Source organism: Lithobates pipiens, unplaced genomic scaffold (genome assembly GCF_037356315.1).
Source record: "Lithobates pipiens isolate NorthernLeopardFrog02 unplaced genomic scaffold, aLitPip1_a1.2 Scaffold_1, whole genome shotgun sequence".
Classification (NCBI taxonomy): Eukaryota; Metazoa; Chordata; class Amphibia; order Anura; family Ranidae; genus Lithobates; species Lithobates pipiens.
Window position 1 is genome coordinate 2174359 of NW_027507685.1, and position 24051 is coordinate 2198409.

General features: G+C 43.3%; 1 pseudogene across 1 annotated transcript in view; it reads left to right on the top strand.

Annotated features, from left to right (window-relative positions):
- The window catches only part of LOC143953643 (histo-blood group ABO system transferase-like), a 41462-nt pseudogene that overhangs the window by 11674 nt on the left and 5737 nt on the right, over positions 1–24051 (top strand). Inside the window, exons 2-6 of the transcript XR_013269206.1 lie at positions 7479–7551; positions 10717–10773; positions 11138–11203; positions 15625–15660; positions 16718–16852. The product of XR_013269206.1 is annotated as a histo-blood group ABO system transferase-like (transcript). The remainder of the gene's footprint in view (positions 1–7478; positions 7552–10716; positions 10774–11137; positions 11204–15624; positions 15661–16717; positions 16853–24051) is intronic.

The following is a 24051-nucleotide window of genomic DNA, read 5'->3' on the forward strand; positions in this document are numbered from 1 at the left end:
CCATTCTTGAAGAGCTAGTTTAATGGCGAGTAGCTCACGGTCCCCAATGGTATAGTTTTTCTCAGCATCAGAAAACTTCTTGGAAAAGAATCCGCAAGGTTGAGACTTGCCCTGCTGAGCTTGGAGTAGGAGAGCACCGACTCCTACAGAAGAGACATTAACCTCCAAAGAAAAGGGTTTAGTAATGTCCGGGCGTAGAAGAATAGGGACGGAGAGGAAGGCTGCCTTGAGTTTGCGGAAAGCTTCAATGGCTTCAGGGGACCAGAGCTGAGCATTTACACCTTTGCAGGTGAGCGATGTAATAGGAGCCACCAAGGTGGAGTAGTAACGAATGAATTGGCGGTAGTAATTGGTGAAGCCCAAAAAGCGCTGGGTGGCTTTAAGACCAGAGGGCTGAGGCCACTCGGAGATGGCCCGAAGTTTGGCTGGGTCCATGAGGAGACCTTGTGATGAGATTATATAGCCCAAAAATGGAACTTGTGTTTGTTCAAATAGACACTTCTCCAATTTAGCATATAGACAATTGTCCCGTAGACGCTGTAGCACAGTTTTTACATGAAGACGATGGGTAGGTAAGTCTGGCGAGAAAATTAGAATATCCTCTAGATATACAATAACACAGACATACAGAAGGTCATGAAAGATCTCGTTAACAAAATTTTGGAAGACCGCTGGAGCATTGCATAAACCGAAGGGCATCACCAGATACTCATAATGTCCATCCCTGGTGTTAAAGGCGGTCATCCATTCGTCTCCTTCCCGGATTCTTATTAAATTGTAGGCCCCTCTAAGATCCAATTTAGTAAAGATATGAGAACCTCGCAGTCTGTCAAAGAGTTCGGAAATTAAAGGAAGGGGGTATCGGTTCTTCACGGTGATGGCGTTAAGACCTCTGTAGTCGATGCATGGACGGAGTGAACCATCTTTTTTTGGTACAAAGAAGAACCCGGCTCCGGCAGGTGAGTTAGATTTCCTAATGAAACCCTTTTGTAGGTTTTCCCAAATGTATTCAGACATGGCTTGTGTCTCGGGGATAGATAGAGGGTAGACTCGGCCACGGGGAGGAGAGGTCCCAGGTAAAAGCTCAATGGAGCAGTGAAAGTCTCTATGAGGAGGAAGGCGATCGGCTGCCTTTTTGCAGAAAACATCTCGGAAGGACTGATATTGGGCAGGCAACATGGGAGTTGTGGAGGTTTCAGCAAGAGGAATGGAAGGAGGAGGTAGCACCTTGGAAATACATTGTTGTTGGCATGGAGGACTCCAAGCCAATACTTGTCCAGAATTCCAGTCAAGATGTGGGGAGTGTTTCTGCAACCATGGAAGGCCCAGGATGATGGGGTTGGAGGATTTAGGCAATATTAGGAAAGAGCTCTCCTCACTATGCAAAGCCCCAATGTGTAACTCTATAGGAGAGGTTTTAAACTGGATTGGACTCATAGGCAACAAGGAGCCGTCTACTGCGGTCACGGAGAGGGGTGTAGCCAAAGCAACAAAGGCGATGCCTAACTCGGAAGCTAAAGATTGTTCAATGAAATTCCCAGCAGCACCAGAATCCACGTACGCAGAGAGTTGATAGGCATTCTGAGCCCAGCGGATAGCCACGGGAAGGGTGAAACGAGGGAATCGAGGGAAATTAACGGATCGGTCTAGATCACCTCCCTACGAGTGAGCTAGACCCTGGAGTTTCCCGGATGGACTGGACAGGAGTTCAAAAGATGTCCTTTATCGCCACAGTAAAGGCACAAACCCAGTCCCATGCGTCGGCCACACTCCTCGGGAGTGAGGCGGGTTCGCCCAAGCTGCATAGGTTCCTCCAACATGTGAGAGGTCGAAGACGGAGAGGATTGCACCGATCTTTGGACTACCTGTGCTAGACGGCCAGCAGGGGGATGAAGAAAGCGAAAGTACACAGCTCCAGGCCAATCCACCCGCAAGCTATCAACTCTCCAGATAGGTGGGGATTCCAGGTGCAGGCTGATTACACAAACCAAGTATACAGAAAATGAACAAAACTCTGGACAGCCACACTCCGGATTAGGTAAAAAATGAAAATGCCTTTATTTCTTCAAGTACAAAAACTCCACATCACACGAAACATCACGGCAAAGGGAAATAGGGAAACAATATTCTGATGCGTTTCACGCTACAACCAGCGCTTACTCATAGCTAACTTTTGTTCAAAATGAAAAACTGGACAAAGGCTGGAAATCCCAAACCTCCTACTTTGAGATTTTCCGGTAACTATATATGGGCAGTGAGAGGCAACACAACATCATGTATAGAAACATGAATAGTTTAAAGGGGTTGTAAAGGTTCGTTTTTTATTTTCTACATAGGTTCCTCTAAGCTAGTGCATTGTTGGTTCACTTACCTTTTCCTTCGATTTCCCTTCTAAATGTTTTTTTTTTTCTTTATCTGAATATCTCACTTCCTGTTTCTCCTCAGTAAACTTCTCACCATCATCCGAGCGGTGGTTAGTCAGCCAGAACAGCTTACTGAACAGCTTACTGAGGAGGAACAGGAAGTGAGAAATTCAGACAAAGAAAACAAAGAAAAAAAACATTTATAAGGGAAATCGAAGGAAAAGATAAGTGAACCAACAATGCACTAGCTTAAAGGAACTTATTTAGAAAATAAAAAACCTTTACAACCCCTTTAAGGCAATTTACATGTACATATTGCTTAATTTAAACCAAGTTCTTTTTTTTTTTTAAACTGTACATAATTTCATGTCAGAATTTCTGTCGTTTATTCTACATTATTTGATAATTTTAGACTTTTAGAGAGACTCCACTTGATGAGCCTCACAGTGTCAGATTTATTGCCACTGCAGATGATGATCTAACATTACTCCTCCTGCAATGAAATCAGCCATTGCTTCATTAGTCAAGCACGGACAGCCAGGCTTAGCTGAAATGACACTCAATGTACAAACATTTGACATTTTGACTTTAAATGCATTTTCCTCACACAAAAACTAAATGAGTGGGTGTAATTTATTAAAGCACAAGGTACTTTTCTTTTTTTTTTTTGTTACCTTCCATAAAAAGATGGTGGATTGTTTTAACTACAATCTCCTAAATATTTGTTCAGATCCACTGTTAGCAAAGCAGACTTTGCATACCACATGTTTTCTTAAGAGTGCTATGGGTGTTCCCTGATGATGGATGCATGGAGAAAAAGGAGAGAAAGGTTGGATGGAGGTATGGTTAAACTGAGGAATGAAAAAATAAATGAATTTAATAAGGGACGGAAAGAAGATTGGACATTGCGTAGTGTTTTGTACACTAGTTGTAATTCTCAGTATCAGTAATTATTTTGCATGCATTAACACTGCACAGTGGCACATTCCTTATTCTGAATGCTGGGTCTAATTCCCAGTATCTGTTTTCATTCTGTATGTGTGGATATTGTACAGTGCTAGTTGTAGATGAAATGAGGCGTTATATTTTTCTTTATTGCCTGCTGGAGAACAGGCAATATGTTCTGGCAAATATATACACTCCACCGCCTTTTAAGTTGGAGGTTATGTAAAGATTGATGGAATTTATGGTAGATAAGGAAGATGTGCCGGGTATAATAATGGGAGATTTTAATGAGGTTCTTGATAAAAATGTTGATAGATTTTCTTCTGGAACGTGACTGGAGAATGCTGGGAAGAATCAGGTATGCCATTTTTTTTTTGGAGGAAGCTGGGTTGATGGACATGTGGAGAGAGCGGAACCTGGGTGTACAGCAATATTCTTGCTTCTCAAGCTCCTATTCCACACTCTCCCGGATAGATATGGCCCTGGGGAATGGGGAAGCACTTTAGAACATTAAAAATATATCCTACTTGCCTGGAGGAGTTTCGGACCACTCGCCACTGGTGTTATCACTGGCGCTAGGGGGAAAAAGAGCCCTGGGGGGCTGGAGAATAAGCCCATTTTGGCTTGAATTAATGAGGAATGCAGACAAGGTTTTGCCAAAACTGAAAGAATTTGAGTTTAATATAGATACGGTGTCAACTGGGATACTTTGGGATAACTTAAAGGCAGTGGCGTAACTAGAACCTTCAGGGCCCCCGATGCAAGAAACCATGAAGGGCCCCCCTGAACCCCAGCCAGGGCCCTTCCCTCCGAGTCCGGCAGTGGAACTCCAGGGCGTGGTCACAGGTATGACCTTTGTGAGCCCTGTAGTTCCACCACTGGTATCAGTAGATTTTTTTTTTTTTTGGTGCCCCATTGGGGGACTGTCCCTAGGCAGGATGGGGTCCCTGTCCCCAGAAGAGATGAGGTCCTTTTCTCCAGGGCAGATGAAGTTACTGCCCCTAGGTGAGAAGGGGTCCCTGTCCCCAGGGGAGGAGGGGGTCCCTGTCCCTACGTGAGAAGGGTCCCTGTCCCCAGGGGGAGATGGAGGGGATATGTAATGGTGTGTGGGGGGATGGGGTCCTCTCACTCACCATGACCAAGCTGTAGGCCACGCACTCATCCATGTTGACCTGGGCTCCATCCAGTGTGCTGGATGGGCGATCAGCATATCTCCCAGAAAGACCTTTCATCATCTGTGTATGACGGGGAGGAAGGGGGGTTAGCAGACAAGCCTGCAGTGTCCTCCGGGGAGCTCTCATAGGGCTGCACTGCATCTGTTTGCTTAAAGTTTGTTTACCCGGGAGAAGTATGCAGTGCAGTGTGGGCCGGACTCGGGGGGGGGGCGGGACTCTGGCTGGGGAGAACAGACATCGGACTGAGTGGCAATGCATGGAGCAGGAGAGGGGTACTCTGAGGAGCCGGCCGAGGACACAGGTCATGCGGGGAATGCACAACTAAAGAGCAACCAGTGCGATAATCGAGCATAGAGCTCTGCTAGTCACCCTCCACCTCCAGCCACCCGTGTGCATGGTGCACTGGTACCCCTAGCTGCCTATGCTGCTGCCATATGTAGAGGGGGCTGCATGGGCCCCCTGCATCACAGGGCCCGGTTGCGGTCGCAACTGCTGCACCCCCTATAGTTACGCCCCTGCTTAAAGGCGTTCCTTAGAAGTATCTTGATCCAGCAGGTGGCAAAAATTAAGAAAGAATCTAGGGAATGGGAGGAAAGTATTAGGAAGGAGGCGATGGAAGCAGAAAATGATCTTACCCCGGAAAAACAAAAAATATGGCTTAATAAACAGCAAGGGTATAGGAATGCAACTACGAGAAAGGTAAAGAATAAGAGGCTGTCCCAGAAGCAGTGCTCCTTTTGGAGAAGGGGAATGTGTGAGATGAATGTTGGCTCACTTAGCGAAAGTCAACTCTCCTCCCTCTGGTATAATGATAATCAGGACTGCAAATGGAGAGATTTCCTCTCTCTCACAATAGAGATTGTAGATACATTTGGTGATTTATTATGAGAAACTGTATAAATCTCAGAGATTCGAAGAAAAATTAATAACATTTTTAGAGAATATGGAGATACCGACTATTTCCCGAGATGATAGAGAAGATTTGGAAGGTCCAATCACCCTGAAGGAGCTACAACTGGTTGTGGCCAACCAAAAATCTCCTGGGCCAGATGGACTCCCGATGGAGGTATATAAATACTACGGGGAAATATTACTGAGAGAAGCGGAGTTAGAGGGCAACCTGCCCGATTCGATGCTAGAGACAATTATTATAATGATACATAATGAAGGGAAGGACCCATTAGATGTAACATCATATAGACCGACATCCAGGGCATTCCTGAATATCGAGGGCTGTTTTGTGCTTGGCTATGACTTAGGCTTTTGATTGCCTTGAGTGGGAGTATGTCTGGTGTGTCCTGGAGAAATTTGGGTTTGGACCTTCTTTTATTGGATGGATAAAAATGTTGTACAATGACCCAAGTGCCACAGTTAGAATTAACAATAAAGCGGTTGTATACCCGCTGAATTTTTTATTTATTTTACTCGCCTGCAAAGGAAAAGGCATAATGAGCTAGTATGCACCGCATACTAGCTCATTATGAAATACCTTAGAACGAGGCCCTGACATCTGGCCCGATCCACGCCAAGGGAGCTGACATGTTCCCTCTGTGTTTCTTCTGGGTATCACGGCTCCGGCGCTGTGAGTGGCTAGAGCCGCGATATCGTCACTCCTGCGCATGCGTGCGGGAGATTTCTTCCTGGCAGGGTCCGGCGTCTGCCGGACTTTCAGCCGAGAATCCCCTGTGCGCATGTGCCGCTGTCAGCGGCGCATTGCGAGGGGAATATCTCCTAAACCGTACAAGTTTAGGAGATTTTTTTTTTTTACCTACAGGTAAGCCTTATTATAGGCTTTCCTGTATGTAAAAGTCAAAAAATTGACTATACAACCACTTTAATCTCCCAAGTATTGATATAGCCTAGTGCCACTTGTCCTGTATACTGAGTGTAGGTCTCAGTATCTATTCTTAGCCCTTGTACATACGGTCGGAGAATCCGTCGGAATGTGTCCTATCGGACCGTGTTGTCGGATAATACGACTGTGTGTGGTATGCATCGGACTGATTCCGTCGGAATATCCGTCGGACCCAATTTTCCAACTTGATGGAAATATTTCCCGACCAACTGGTTCGATCGGAGATACTCCGTTCATGTGTAGAGAATTTTGATCGGACCAAGTGCCACGCATGCTCAGATCAAATTCCTACATCAAAGCTATTGGCTACTAGCCTGAACGTAGTCCCATCGTAACGAAATTACATCATCACGTTCTGAATGATTGGATTTTTCGACAACTTAGTCCGACCGTGTGTATGCAACAGTCTCGGACAGAATCCGACGGATTTGGTTGTCAAAATCTCCGACCGTGTGTACAGGGGCTTAGGCTACTACACTGAGGAGTTTTTTTGAAGTGAAAAAAAAAAAAAGCATCAGAAAAGCTCAAGAAAAGTGCTTCCCTTTAAATTCTATGTATGTGTTCACACTGGGACGTTGTGTTTCCCTTCCGGTGTAAAAAAAAATTCTGCTGTTTGGTGCGCACCAAAAAGGCACCTCTCATTGAAATACTTTGAAGATGCAGCCATAACGCATCAAATTCGCACCCGCGTTTTGTTTTTGATGAGGTTTTTGAGTCATGTCCTGTAAAAAAATGCACCAGGAACGTGGGAAAATTGCGTCAAAAACATATATGCATTAGTAGGTGGTTTTGCTGTGGATCAGTGCGAAAGTTGCCTTATTCCCTATGCTTAGATCCCTGAATAGTAGCAAGATTCCCTTTTCTCAGTATCAGTATTTCGTAGCCAAGTAGAAAACTGAGTGATTTGTTTTTTCTTGAAAATCAATAAGTATTTTTAAATTCTCCAAGATTCCTGCAGAGATGTAATACTTCTAGCTAGAGATGTGTTGCCACAACAGATAGTGACTCAACTTTAACGCTAATCCTAAACAGGTGTGTTCTCACTGTCTGAATAATACATGGGATGCAAAATGGTTTGTTTTGGGAGATCTGGGAGTTCCATGTTGGATAGACCTTTAAGCTGATTTCCTCTCCCCCCAGGTGAGAAGATATGTGGGAAGAAGAAATATTGTCTGCTGCTTTATCTGAGTATCCTGCTCTGCTCCATCTTCTGGTAAGATTTGGGTGTGGGGGGGGGGGGCTATTTTATCATGTTATCCCCAATTTGTGAATAGCACCTATAGGTGGATAAACACTTGTGTGTACATACAACGTGTAGAAGTAGAAGATACATATACAGTGGTGTGAAAAAGTGTTTGCCCCCTTCCTCATTTCCTGTTCCTTTGCATGTTTGTCACACTTAAGTGTTTCGGAACATCAAACCAATTTAAACAATAGTCAAGGACAACACAAGTAAACACAAAATGCAATTTGTAAATGAAGGTGTTTATTATTAAAGGTGAAAAAAAATCCAAACCATCATGGCCCTGTGTGAAAAAGTGATTGCCCCCTAAACCTAATAACTGGTTGGGCCACCCTTAGCAGCAACAACTGCAACCAAGTGTTTGCGATAACGTGCAATGAGGCTTTTACAGCGTCCTGGAGGAATTTTGGCCCACTCATCTTTGCAGAATTGTCCTAATTCAGTTACATTAGAGGGTTTCCGAGCATGAACGGCCTTTTTAAGGTCATACCACAACATCTCAATAGGATTCAGGTCAGGACTTTGGCTAGGCCACTCCAAAGTCTTCATTTTGCTTTTCTTCAGCCATTCGGTGGTGGACTTGGTTTGGTTTCTTTCAGTGGGGAGGGGGGGTGGAAATACCTGTCGAAGACAGGTATTTACACCCACTTCCGGGCATAGACTCCCACGAGAGTCTATGCCTCTTCCTGTCCCTGCGCGCTGTCTGCTGGGACACACACGGGTCCCAGTGACAGCGCGGACAATTCCTATTGCGCTGCGCGGCTCACGCATGCGCAGTAGGGAATCGGGAAGTGAAGCCGCAATGCTTCACTTCCTGATTCCCTCACCTAGAATGGTGGCGGCAGCAGCCGAGAGCCGAGCGATCAATCGGCCTCGGCTGCCGACATCGCTGGACCCTGGGAGAGGTGAGTGTCTATTTATTTATTAAAAGTCAGCAGCTGTAGTATTTGTAGCTGCTGGCTTTTAATATTTTTTTTCACAGTGAAATCTCTCTTTAAAGGTGGGGTATGCCTGTATTGGGTTTAATACTGCTTTAAATGCATTTAGGAGAAAAAACAGCTCCTTTTCATCAGAATGAAGAGTGCTACTGCTTCAAAACATTACAAGCCTTTACAAGTTGTGCATTATAAAATGACAATTATTTCACTTTCTGATAAGTTAAATATTCACTTTTCCTTGGATACACTTGGGTTGATTTACTAAAGGCAAAATAGACTGTGCGCTCTGCAAGAGCAGTTGCCCCAGAGTTTAGTAAATGAGTAGAAGCTCTGCTGACTTCTATCATTCAATCACGTGCAAGCAAAAATGCTGTTTTTTTTTCCTTGCATGTGATTCTTTATCTATATTAAAGCGGAGGTCCACCCTAAAGTGGAGCTTCCGCTCATTAGAACCCTCCCCCCCTCCAGTGCCACAATTGGCACCTTTCAGGGGGGAGGGGGGTGCAGGTACCTGTACAGTACAAGTATCTGCACCCACTTCCGGCATAGATATCTGCAGAATATACGCCCCTTTCCTCAGAATCTACGCCCCTTTCCGCAGGTCCCTGGGAAACACACAGATCCCAGAGACAGCGGGGACCATCCTTATTGCGCAGCGCGACTCACGCATGCACAGTAGGGAACCGGGAAATGAAGCTGCAAGGCTCCACTTCCTGATTCCCATACCCAAGATGACGGCGGCAGCACCCGAGAGCCGATCGAGAGATCGGCTTCGGGTGCCGACATCGCGAGCGCGCTGGGTGGGTAAGTGTCCTTATTTTAACCTATTATTATTATTATTATTACTATTATTTTTAGCTGCTGGCTTTTAAAAAAAAAACAAAAAAAAAACGGCGGAACTCCCGCTTTAAGCTTTACCTCATTTACTAAGCTCTGGAGCAACTGCACTTTGTGAATCGAACAATCTATTTGCCTTTAGTAAATCAACTTCACAGTTTTTTATTTTTTTTCTGCTTGTTCACACAAACAAAAGTTCTCAGTCAACTGAAAACCCAAGTTTGATTACATCAGTTCCATTTACTGGTGAATGCAGAAGTTCCTTATGTGTTGCTGGTGTGTGTGTGTTTGGTGATTTTTTTCTTCTTCTTCTTATTTAAACCACTTTCAGACCGGACCATTTTGCTGGCTTAAGATCAGACCACTTTTTGCGATTCGGCACTGCGTCACTTTAACTGACAATTGTGCGGTCGTGTGACGTGGCTCCCAAACAAAATTGACATCCTTTTTTCCACACAAATAGAGCTTTCTTTTGGTGGTATTTGATCACCCCTGCGGTTTTGATTATTTGCGCTATAAACAAAAATAGAGCGACAATTTTGAAAAAAAATTTTTTTTTTACCTTTTGTTATAATAAATATCCCCCAAAAAGATATAAAAAATATTTTTTTCCCTCAGTTTAGGCCGATACGTATTCTTCTACATATTTTGGTAAAAAAAAATTACAATAAGCGATTATTGATTGGTTTGCGCAAAAGTTATAGCGTTTACAAAATGGGGGATAGTAATGGTGGCGATCAGCGATTTTATTGTGACTGCAACATTATGGTGGACACATCGGACATTTTTTACACATTTTTGGGACCATTGTCATTTATACAGCAATCAGTGCTATACAAAACCATTGATTACTGTGTAAATGACACTGGCAATGAAGGGGTTATCCAGGGGTGGCAATGTAGGGGGTTAAGTGTTCCTAGGGGTGTGTTACTAACTGTGGGGGTCTGGGCTTTGTGTTAGTGGACACTGATCTCTGCTCCAATCACATGGAGCAGAGATCAGCATCACTTGTTGCTAGGCAGAACGGGGAGATGCTGTTTACAATGGCATCTCCCCGTGAGACGATCATGGGTATCCCCGCGGTGATTGAGTCCATGGGACCCGTGACCGGACTCACGGGGGTCCCGACTGGCACGCGGCAGGGCGCACTCGATGGCAGGGCGGCATTTAAAAATGGATGTGCCTGTACGCCAATATGCCTTCCCGTGCCATTCTGCCTGTACATTGGCGTGCGCCGGTCGGGAGCTAGCTAAGGGGTATCTGTTTTTCGGAGATGATTGCAGCCGCTTTTGTATAAATGTATATCTAATTAACTAATTCTAGCACCACATTTATCTACGCAACATGTTTGTGATTTCAGGTACACATTCAGACGCAGCCAAAGGGACGCTGGTGCATCATTCATCTGTAATTTGCCGTAAGTAGTTCATTTTGTAAAAGTGTTGCAGAAAAGCTGAATGTTGTTGGTTCCCATTATGTTGGGATTTCCAGACAGCATTTCATGAAATCTCCTTTGTAGCCTCTGTGGTAATGCTGGGTCCTGATCCATAAACTGCCATTTTCATTTGGTGATGTACTTTTACAAACCGCCTCAAGTGTGAAGATTGCAGCCCTTTAATGAGGTCTGTAGTGTAACAGTGCATTGCAGACAATAAAAAAAAAAACATTCACAAACATAAGGATTCATTCATTCAAGTGAAAAACAAACCACATGACTGCAGTTACACATTTTACATCTCCTTTGTAAGCTTTTTGGTGTAATGCTCCCTTCTTCCATACAGGGCCAGTGCCATTCGTATCACCAACACCTCCCGGCTGGACCTTATGAAGAGTGTCGGAATGCACAGGTGTGTCTTCTGTCTGTACTGAATACACAACACAACACAACACAATCTTCTCCATATGCACTGAAAACAAACCTTTCCTAATGCAAGCTATAGAAATGGTTGTCTTGTTGTCTTCAATCAGCTTGTCTTGGTTTGGAGTAGCATTGTGGAAGCTTCAGTTGAATCCCTCCTACGGCTAACATAACAGATGTCTGGCTTGCATCCAGTATGACCCACTCTATAATGTACAAAAAAAATACTCTACTCCTGGGCCTCCCTTTACCTTTCTGACAGCTAAAGTGTTACTAAACCCAGGACCCTGCATTCACTATATCTGATCTCCCACAGTACACAGAACATGGAAATGCAATTATTTTGGTAAATATTAATTTCTAAATACCTTTTCTCATCAGTGGTATATAGCAGTCTTGTGACTTCTATCAGTGTCCAGTTAAAGCATGTAGGACGAGTTTTCATTCTACTCTGACTGTCCTATGAGGCTGCAGGACCCCTGACCCTCTGTCTTAAAAGTACTGATTGCCCCTGAGCTTTTTTAATACACCACCATGACATACCAAGCAAGACATACAGAAAACCCATCCTTCCAGTTCTGATCACGGCAGCAAGAAAAAATTGCATCTCCCTTTTTTGGAAACAGACGGAGCCTCCGGGAGTGGCGGTGTGGTTGACGCGGGTAGCGGAAATGCAGAGTATGGAAGACCTTGTGGCCACGGACAGGGGCCTCAGGGAGCAATTCCTTAAAAAATTGTACTATTGGCTTGAATTTTACTACCCAGAGGAATATGCGAGATTGACAACATAAATAGGGGGGCTGAGTAACCCCTAATCGGGTGTGGTGACACAGATGGGGGGGGCTGGAGGATGGCCAAATCCCCCCTGGGCCTACCCTCCCTGCTGGAGTCTACCCCTTCCCCCTTTCCTATCTCCTTCCCCCTCTTTAACTTACTTTACCCTCACATTTCTTTCTTTATCTAACCCTTTAAAGCAGTGTTTCTCAAATCCAGTCCTCAGGCCCCCCCAACAGGTCATGTTTTCAGGTTTTCCATTATTTTTCACAGGTGATTTGATCAGTTTCACTGCCTTAGCAATTACCACAGCCGTTTCATCTGAGGGAAATCCTGAAAACATGACCTGTTGGGGGGGCCTGAGGACTGGATTTGAGAAACACTGCTTTAAAGGAACGTTGACTCATGAGTCGACATCAAATATCACCCCATACTTGCTAATGAACCAAAAATACCAACACGAGGGACACAAGGAGCTTCATACTCACTAGACTGTTATCCCGGAATGGGAACACAGTAGTCCCGACCCAGGGATGTAAAATGTTATAATCTTCTTATGCTCTGGAAAGTCGAGACGCACAGATATTGTAAATACAACAAGTTCTGCCCTTTGTAACCAAGTATGATTACACTTACTGTATTGTTATTTCGCAAATAAAGAATTTGGGAGAAAAAAAAACAGTGCTGATTGGCCCTGTGTTGATCACATGCACCCTTCCAAGGGAAAAAGAAACTCTCTAGCAATACACACCAAACTGAGCATGTCCAGAGTGACTCCACAGACTCTGTCTTATCAGAAGATAGATTGGGGACAGTGGAAGAAGGGGAGGTTCAGAGAAGACAGGATCAAACAGCCTTTATACGCAATGCGGACGATTTACCCCATCGATTCCACAGTGAATATAACAAGCATGCTTTACTGTATATACAGACTGGCTTTACTGTTGTGGGTTTAGTAACACTTTAACTAGTTGCTGCGGCTCTCGTTCTGGGTCAACGTCATATAATGGCGGCCCAGAATGGCCGCTCTCACGCGCCCATGGTGACGCGCAGCGTGGCGATCGCGGCCGCACCGCGTTGCTAGGACATGGCGCGACCCCGATCTCTGTAAATAGCCACGTCCGCGGCTCAATAACCATATGATCAACTGTGTCCAATCACAGCCGATCACATGTGAACATGGAGATGCAGGTAATCGGTGCTGCTCGCCTCACACTGACAGTGTGTGGCAAGGAGAGCCAATCAGCTGCATCTTCTTACAGGAGACACCTACACATGTAATCAGGGCACCAATGCCACAAAACAGTGCCAGCAATCAGTGCCCACCACTGCCCACAAGTGCCACCAATCAATGCCCATTAGTGATGCCAGTCCATGCTGGATATCAGTCCCGCCTATCAGTGCTGCCCATCAATGCCCTTCCCTGTTGTCCATCAATGCCCATCAGTGCCACCCATCAATGCTCATCAGTGTCCACCAGTGCTACCTATCAGTGCCACCTATTAGTGCCCATCAGTGCCGCCTATCAGTGCCCATAAGTGAGGCATATTAATGCCTCCTCATCAGTGCCACCTAAGCAGTGACCATAAGTGCCACCTCATAGGTGCCGCCTCATAAATGCCCACCAGTTCAGGCTATCAGTGCCCATTAGTGCCGCCTCATCAGCACACATCTGTGTAGGAGAAAAATTACTTAGTTACAAAATTTACTGACAGAAAATTTCTTTTTTTTTCTAGTAAAAAATAAAAAACTCAGCAGTGATTAAATACCACCAAAATAAAGCTCTATTTGTGAGAAGAAAATGAGAAAATTATAAAAATGTAATCTGGGTACAGTGTAGCATGACCGTGCAATTCTTATTCAAACAGTGCGACATTACTGAAAATTGGCCCGGGCAGGAAGGGGATGGAAGTGCTCCGTAGGCAAGTGGTTAAACAGACTCTTTGCATGAGTGTAAGCCCTTGTACACACGGGGTCGGAGATTCCGACGGAATGTGTCCTATCGGACCGTTTTGTTGGATATGCATCGGACTGTTTCCGTCGGAATATCCGACGGACCAATTTTTCCAACTTGCCGGTAAAATTTTCCGACAAAATGCTCCGATCATCTGTAGCCTACTCCGACGGATAAGGTGCCACGCATGCTCAGATCAAATTCCTAGACCAAAGCTATTGGCTACTAGCCTGAACGTAGTCCCGTCCTAACAAAATAACGTCATCACGTTATGTACAATTGGATTTTCCCACAACTTAGTCCGACCGTGTGTATGCAACCTCACTTCCGGACCTCTTCCGGAATTAATCTGTCGGAATTACTCAGACGGATTTGGTTGTCGGAATCTCCGACCGTGTGTACAAGGGCTGAGAGGAGTTCAGGAACAAAATATTTTCTGCCTCATAGAAGGTGACATATTGAAGGGTCTTTGATGATTTTGGTAATTTGTTGCACATTCAGTGACCATGTTCCTAGAAGCATCCTCGCTCCTCTTTCACTATTGCAGTAGCAGAATGTACCTTGAATTATCCATGTTCCCCTTGTCTGACTCAGAAGAACTTGCTGTTGTATTGTCCCCTAGGAATATCATTCCTATCTCTGACTTGCCAGTGTAGTGTGCAAGGAATATCCATCCCCATTTCTGACCTGCGTGTAGTGTCCCTAGATATACAGAATCCTTTTTTTTATTTTGCCAGTATACTGTTCATAGGAATATAGACCCCCATTTCAGACTCGCCAGTGTAGTGTCCCTGGGAACATGCTGCTGTGCCAGTGAGAGGAAAGGTAGTTGATTGGCATGCTCCTGGCATTGGAGGGGGTGGTTTCTTGCCTCTGCTGTTGGGGAAAGGAGTTTTAGACTGGTAATTCCTGGTGTGGGGGGCCCTTCTCAATGGTGTACATCTGGTGTGGTTTTGTATTTGTGGGAGGACTTACCATTGGGCTTGACTGGGCTCAAGCCCATGGGCCCCGTCCAGTAGGGGGCCCCCGTGGGCCCTGCTGAGATACATAGCGGAGTGTACTCGGCTCGGCTCGGCTCACAGTCACACCCAGTCCTGCCCTATGATGGACATAACACAGGGACTGGGTGTGACTGTGAGCTGAGCCGAGTACACTCGGCTACTCTTGGCTCCTGCTCGGGACTGCGAGAGGACCCAAGAGATGCTGAGAGGACCTGAGAGCCGCTGAGAGGACCCAAGAGCCTCTTGGCGGTGCCATTTTTAAACTACAAGACTGCAATGACAAGGCTGCAAACGACAAGACTGCAAATGACACTGGGACAAGGCTGCAAATGACAAGGCTACGCTGACAAGGCTGCAATGACATTGGACAAGGCTGCAGATGGATGGACAAAGCTGCAGATGGACACTAATAAGGCTGCATTGACGGGCATTTAAAAGTTTTTTCCTTAAACTTCCCTCCTAAAGTTGGGGTGCATGTTATACGCCGGCGCATGTTATATGCAGATAAATATGGTAATGTATAGAAGGTAGGGCCCGCAAGTGACTCAAGCCCGGGGGCCCCCACCACCCTAAGTCCTGCCCTGATGAGAAGGGGTGAGGGGGCATCTTAGTGGCACTAAGTGCCTACTCCTATGAGTGGGGATCCAAAGTATTTCTTAACTTTATCCCTTCTTCTTGTAGGATGTTGTATGAGAAGCCAGATCCTATGAAGCCTCTGTAAGTAAATTATTTTTATTAGTAATCAGTAGTTTTGGACTGCATTTACATTGAGTTCCTGAATGCTAAATGTGCAGAGCACATATCGGTGTTGGACAGCATCGTGTGTTGTAGATGTTGAAGTGTATTGTTCAGTATACAAACATAGCAATTGTTTACACCAGAACACTTGTGTAAATGCATGTTGCCTTACAACACATTGGCAGGACCAGACCCTGTTAAAAATCATTTTCTTATGTCCATGCATATTGCTAGTACAGCTCATCTGGTATGAACAAGCCCATGGCTTTGCTGGCCTGTTAAGCTATATCCACAGATGTGTAGTTGTAAATGCAGACTGTACCAGGATTTACTGTTTATAATGACTGGCAGAACCAGCTAAGTGATGGTAATGCAATAACAGGCATCTGAAAACTGATGTCGCTATCCACTAAGCAACACCATAACCATATGTTGATGAGATCTTAGCACTGGACCATGACTGATGTAACCCTTCACGTAGAGCCGCACAAGGAAGTGTCTACTGGCCCTAACTTGCCACTGAGTGTAAGGATTCTCTCTCATTTATTCACTACAGTTATCCTGTGATGTCATTTCCTGAGCTCCACATAATGAGCTTGAAAGGGTGACAAGCTGAGAAGCAAAAATTGAAGATTTTTCCTGCATTGCACCACCATATATTTCTCCTTTAGGAGACTTACAATATCAGAGATGGCGGGGTAGGGGTGGAAAAATGTTCAGGTGACACCTGATCAAATAAGATGAGTTAGATACTTGGATGACAATCATAATGGGCAGTTAAATATATAGACAACATTGTACCTCTACATATTTATTTTAACATTTGAAAAAAAAAAAAAATATATATATATATATATATATATATATATATATATTTTAAATGGCGGAAGTTGTTCAAACATAATACCTTGCTCATCATGATCCTGCAATGCAGTCCTGCGTCCATAACACAGATCTGGTAAAACCTGTAGAACACTTTGTGGGTAATGTGTTAACAGTGTTGAGTTATTGGTCTCTGTTTTCCGCTCTGTTCCAGGAGGAAGGATGTCCTGACAATGACGCCTTGGCTTGCTCCAATTGTTTGGAGTGGCACCTATAACTTAGACATATTGAATGCACAATTCCACCAGAGAAAGGTCCACATTGGCCTTACTGCATTTGCTATTAAGAAGTAAGTTGAATCAGTCAATCCTGTGTCGTAATATATAATTGTCTAGTCTTCAGAGGAAATAGTAATAATAGAATTTGGGGAAAAGGCTTACATAAGCTTCTCAAAATTTCATTCTTCACATCACCTCCACCCTGAATATAACAAACTGGCAGAATATACATATATCGGGGAACCTCTGGATGACTACAATTTTTCTCACATTTGTAGTCAGAAAGACGGTGCTCTATATCAACCTGCTGTTGTGGTCAGTGGCCAGTATGTTGGGAGATCCCGAAGAAAGGAAACTGCCTAAATTTCAGGCTCCAGCACTAAATTCCTTCACTCTACTGGACCATTTACATTACATTTGAGGATGTTGGCAATAATTAACTGTTTTGAATATTTCCTTCTGTAAAGCCATTTATGCTTGCTGTGTTTGCTACTAATCTTCTTCTCTTGTGCCAGTAAAAAAAAAAAAAACAAGTATAGGTAAGCATGCAGGAGGCAATGAGCAAGACATTAGCCAACCACAGTCTTCACATGGTTAACTATAACCTGTAGATTAAAGGTAACGTTAAAATAAGGCTCAAGATTAGGATTATGATATGGACCTCTGAGCAGTTGGATAAGAAAATATATATTTTATTTATGAATCAAAAGCATAAATCAAGTCGCCTCAGTGACCTTTTTGGAGAAAAGATCCCCTCTACAGACTAAAACTGAGTATACATCATCTCCCCTGTATAGATGCATTACTAATCGTGTTGCTGGTTCAGGAATACAAAAAATAGTAAAACAAAAGGTAAGCTAATGCATACCCAAATCACATTAGTGCATAAAGAGTTAATTGCATGAATGTGGGTGTTGGCACCATATATTGGTTTTCTCAAGTAAGACCCAGGAATAATGATCTATAAGTAAATTATAGGCAGCACCCAAAGCAGGTAACATTTAGATTTTCATATATTTATGAAGGATAGCATCATATAAAGACAAAACAGTCCAAGAGTACATGCACAAGACCTCCCCACAGTTCCTCTATCTAGACAAAGACAAACTCTCAGCTACAAGCAATATATTTTTCATTAGAACAGGGAGTGGATCCAGGCTTAAAAGTACAGCAATTATCAAATATCAATACACATAGGGGGTTATTTATGAAAGGCAAATCCACATTGCACTACAAGTGCAAAGTGCGCTTGAAATTACACTGAAAGTGCACTTGGAAATGCAGTCACTGCAGATCTGAGGGGGACATGCAAGGAAAATAAAAAACAGAATTTTAGCTTGCACATGATTGGATGATAAAATCAGCAGAACTTCCCCTCATTTCAGATCTATCCCTCAGATCTACAGCAACTGCACTTTCAAGTGCACTTTCAGTGCAATTTCAAGTGCACTTTGCACTTGTAGTGCAAAGTGGATTTGCCTTTCGTAAATAACCCCCATAGATAGATACCAGAAAAAAACCTTTAGCTGTCATGCGGGATCAGGTGGAGGTGGGAATCACAACATTTCGGAGTAAACAACCCTTTCTCAAGTGAGATCCACCAATATACACATATATAGATATAAAGAAATTTTTTGTGCAATATCAGTATAGTAAGTGATACCAGCGCATGAAGTTAACAATACTATCTATATATAAACCTCAAACGTGAATCCCTATGGTATTCATTTACTCCTAAACACCAGCGCTATCGATCTAACTTATTTTGTAAATAGGCATGAATTTCAGTCCATATATTATTCAACCAGTGCTTAATTTAAAATCACATGTGATGTCTTGCCTGTGCTCCACTATACTTCAAACCAATGAATTCTCCACCTTTGGGCAGATTACACACTCGCCTCTAGATTTGACCCATATGTTATTTAGGTCTTATGCACTTTATCCTGTACCAGTCAGCATGTGGTATCTATCTCTTCCACAAAGATGAGATCCCTGGATCTAGGAGGTGGGTGTCTCTTTAAAGGATCAAGCTCAAATCACATTGCTGGAGCAGTTCTCAGAAGAAAGAAGATATTGCCATTAATAAATAAAATATGTTTTTAAATGAGCCTTTTTAATTAGTAGAATTGCACTCACAATAAAACATATGTAACAGGCTCAGCAGTAATATACACAGTTGAAGTTCCTCACCAACATCCGGTTTGTTGCGTCATAGATCACATGACTTCTTCAGTGGATGGGGCTGGGTGACGATAGCCAGGCATAAATACCACTACTTGTTTACATGTGCCCACGGAGACATTGAAGAGGAAGTAAACCCTGATGAGTTTACTTCCTCCTTCATTCCCTGCAAAGGTAAAGCATAATGGACTGCTATGCATCGCATAGTAGCCCATTATGTGTCACTTACCTGACACAGGAGCCAGCGAAGTCACCGCTGTCCCCTGTAGTTCTGAGCGTCCATCTTCTTGGTGGGTCTTGCTGCTCCGGCGCTGTGATTCGACAGAGCAGCGATGACGTCACTCCCGCGCATGCGCACGGGAGCCGACACTCACGGCATATCGCCGTGATCTGCGGCTTACCTAGTGTGCCTGCGCCCCCCTGTCTACGGCGCATGCGCCGTATATAGCGGTGGCTGTCTTCAGGTAAATATCTCCTAAACCATATAGGTTTAGGAGATATTCCTTGAACCTACAGGTAAGCCTTAATCTAGGCTTACCTGTAGGTCAAAGTGGTTTGTAAGGGTTTACAACCACTTTAAACATGCCGATAACATCCTATTACATTGAAACTCCAAACTACTGTGCTTACTAGGCTCAGACATTGAGTACTAAATAAAGGCAGCACTGCACCCCATAACGTTACAATGAAAACATTAGTAAAGAAAAGAAATAAAAATAACCTTAAACAAACTCCTGCATAAGTGATCATCCTAGAAAGTGTAGACCAAGCGAATTTGTCCACATCACTGACAACCTCAGGTTTATCTATCAGCAAGGTATCTCTATCAATATGGCACACTGAGGAAATAGGAACGTGAAGAGTGTCAGAATTATAACCTTTATAAAGGGACCTGACAAAAATATTCCCCCTTTGATGGGACTTTATATGGACCACCAATACCACCAAAATCCAATATAAAATAAATCATTTTTAAAGCGGTAGTAAACCCGCAATGTTTTTTTTTTTTTTTTAAACCTGCAAAGCAAAAGGCATAATGAGCTAGTATGCACCGCATACTAGCTCATTATGAAATACTTACCTTAGAACGAGGCCCCGACATCTGGCCCGATCCACGCCGAGGGAGCCGACATGCTCCCTCGGCGTCTCTTCCGGGTATCGCGGCTCCGGCCACTCACAGCGCCGGAGCCGCGCATGCGCGCGGGAGATTTCCGTCCGGCCGCACGAGCGCTACCGGATTTTCACGGAGAGAACCCCCTTGTGCGCATGCGCCGCTGCAGTCAGCGGCGCATACCGAGGGGAATATCTCCTAAACCGTACAGGTTTAGGAGATATTTTTTTTACCTACAGGTAAGCCTTATTATAGGCTTTCCTGTAGGTAAAAGTTAAAAAAATGACCATACTACCACTTTAATTCATATAACAAAGCTTAAAAAAGAGAAACTTACAGACCCATAGTATCTCTGATAAAATATCAAATAACTATACATAGAAAACATGTATACAAAATAACTCTCAAAATATATATTTATTTTATACCCAGGGTTTGGGATATTTTGAGAGTTATTTGTGTATACATGTTTTCTATGTATAGCTATTTGATATTTTATCGGAGATACTATGGGTCTGTAAGTTTCTCTTTTTTAAGCTTTGTTATATGAATTAAAAATTATTTATTTTATATTGAATTTCGGTGGTATTGGTGGTCCATTTAAAGTCCCATCAAAGGGGGACTATTTACTATGTCTATTTACTCTAGGGATGGGACCACCTTACCCGATTTTTCTGACACACTGACAGCCCCGCACTTCTTTGTCTTATAAAGGAACCTAGTTTTCAGTACCTCCACTTGTGAATTGAAAAACACATCTCCTGAGAGCAGTTCCTCCTCATTTTTTAATCTTGTGGAATCTTTTTTGTTCCTTTTTTTTTCATTCAGTGGAGTTGTTTAATAAATAGAATTTCTTGTGCCATATTTCAATTTTTCCACAAGATGGCTCTACTGAGTACTATGGGTCCGGTCTCCGATTTAACGATTGCTGGCGGCTTATTCGCTTTCAGAATTCCAGCCTCCTTCTCTCACTGTATTTAGGTGCATGATGGATGTCCAGTAGGTGGTCCCCTGAAGACAACAGCTTCTAGTGAAACGCATAGGGTCATCACGTGCATCAGACTTTCTCCAAGCTGAATGCTGGCTACGTTTTGTTGAAACGCTGTTACTATTGAGTATATCTGCTAAATAATAATAATAATAAAATTATATAATAATAAATGTGATTTTTAAAAGGATTTGACACTATTGCAGGCTTATTTGTTTTTAAACATCTATCGCCCTATTTCGTAAGTGGAGCACTAAGTACTATAATGCCCTGTACACACGGTCGGAAATTCAGACGGAAAAGGTCAGATCGGATTATAATGTTGGAAAATTTGATCGTGTGTGCGACTTTTTCCGTTGGAAATTCCACCGGAAAAAAATTGAGAGCAGGATCTAAAATTTTCAGACAAAAAAATCCGATCTGACTTTTTCCGATCATTTGTAGAGAATTCCGACAAAGTGCCACGCATGCTCAAATCAAATTAGGAGACCAAAGCTATTGGCTACTAGCCTCTACGTAGTCCCGTCGGATGCAACGAATGTCACCACGTTCCGAACGATCGGATTTTCCGACAACGTTGTCCAACCGCGCATATGCAAGACCAGTTTCGGACAAAATCCGTCGGAAAAAATCAGACGGATTTTGTGGTCAGAATGTCCGACCGTGTGTACAAGACATAATATTAGTAGCATATTTCACTTTCACACTGGACTTTATACTGTTTATTTGGAACTCTTTTCAATAACTATATTCGTGTGTTGGAGAAAAGTAATGCACTTTTGTCTAAACTTTCTATGAAGATCTTTTTATGTATGAGTTTGTTTATTGGTATTTTTATTTGTTTACTAATGTGTTCATTGCAACATTTTGTGGTGCAGCATTGCCTTTATTTAGTACACTTTGATTTATGTTTGTAATACCCAAACTTTAGGTTAGCTGCTTGGTCCCCCATTAGTCACAGGGTTCATAAGCGTAGTCTATATATATATATATATTCATTAGGCTCAGGCATTCTATTTTCCACAATACTCACAATTAAATAAATGTCTGATGGATCAAATAATGATGCAATTTATATATATATATATATATATATATATATATATATATATATATATATATATATATATATATATATATATATATATATATAAATATACAGTGCCTTGAAAAAGTATTCACACCCCTCAAATTTTCCACATTTTGTCACGTTACAACCAAAAACGTAAATGTATTTTATTGGGATTTTAGGTGTCAGACTGACACAAAGTCGCACATAATTGAGAAGTAAAATGAAAATGATGGTTTTCAAATTTTTTTAATGAATAAGTAACTGAAAAGTTTGGCGTACATTTGTATTCAGCCCCCTTTACTCTGATACCCCTAACTAAAATCTAGTTGAACCATCTGCCTTCAGAAGTCACCTAATTAGTAAATAGAGCCCACCGGTGTGTAATTTAATCTTCGTATAAAAACATCTGTTCTGTGAGACCCTCAGGCTGGGTTCACACTTGTACGACAAACGCTCCGACATTGGGAGCACATGTCGCATGATGGGTGAAAATCAATGGTTCCCTATGAGAGCCGTCTTAACTGGTCTGACATAAGTCGGTCCAACTTTGAAAAAGGTTCCTGTACTACTTTTGTCTGACTTTGATCCTACTTCAGCCCGTTGAATATCACTGAAGTTAGATCAAAGTCGGATCCCCATCTTAACTGATCCAACTTTGGCATGCCCTGAAGATCCTTAAGGGGAATCCCACAGCAAATTAAAAAACAAAACAAAAAAAACGGCATGGGTTCCCCCTCCAAGGCCCTTCGGTCTGGTATGGATTTTAGGAGGAATACCACACCAAAAAAATCTATACCAGACCCTTATCCGAGCACACAGCCTGGCAGGTCAGGAAAGGGGGTGGGGACAAGCGAGCGTCCTCCCTCCTGAACCGTACCAGGCCACATGCCCTCAAAATGAGGGGTGGGTGCTTTGGGGCGGGGGGGCCCTGTGCCCCTCACCCCAAAGCACCTTGTCCCCATGTTGATGAGGACAGGGGCCTCTTCCCAACAACCCTGGCCATTGGTTGTCAGAGTCTGCAGGTGGGGGGCTTATCGGAATCTAGAAGCCTCCATTAACAAGATCCTGGACCCTCACCCTATGTGAATGAGTATTTGATACATTGTACTCCTACCCATTCACTTAAAAAAAGTGTCAAAAATAAGAACGCGCTACACAGGTTTTTAAAGTCATTTATTAATTTTTGACCCTTTTTTGGGGTGAATGTACCCCTACCCAATGTACCCCATACTCATTCACATAGGGTGAGGGGCCAGGATTTGGGCCCCCCCCCCCTTGTTACAGTGTCTCTCATTAGTGTCCACCTGTGTCATGGGTGGAGACCTCCAGTTCTCCCATATAGAGGAGTGTATTGCTCCCATGGTTTAGCGAAGCAGGATCTCTCAGTCTATGGATAGGGTAGGACCCACTTTGTCGCAGTAAGTGGGCTTAAGCACCATATAGCAATATGGTGTGACCAAATCCCCATATTTTTTGATAATGTTTTTTATAAATGTTTAGGTGTTTTAAATGAGCCTTGCAGGAGGTAAATGTCTTTTTTGCATGTGTGCGCTGTAATATTTTGTTCTGTTCCCCTTGTTACAGGGCGAGCTCCGGCGTGTTCGAGACATTTCCCGATCTCTGCAGTCGCGCATCAGGACAATGTCTCACTGCCTGTGATTAGTGCAGCACAGTGCCGACTTGCTGGCGGGCTCTGGACATGGGGTGTGCGAACACGCCGGAGCTCATTCTTAGTTGTAACATGAGAAAATGTGGAAAATTTTAAGGGGGTATGAATACTTTTTCAAGACACTGTTTATTCAAACCAGCTCGTAAAACAGTGATAGCAAGATTACAGTTCTTCAACACCAGTATTCAAAGCTTGCTAAATCCATCCAATACAGTGAAAAAACAAATATGAATAATTAGCAAAAAA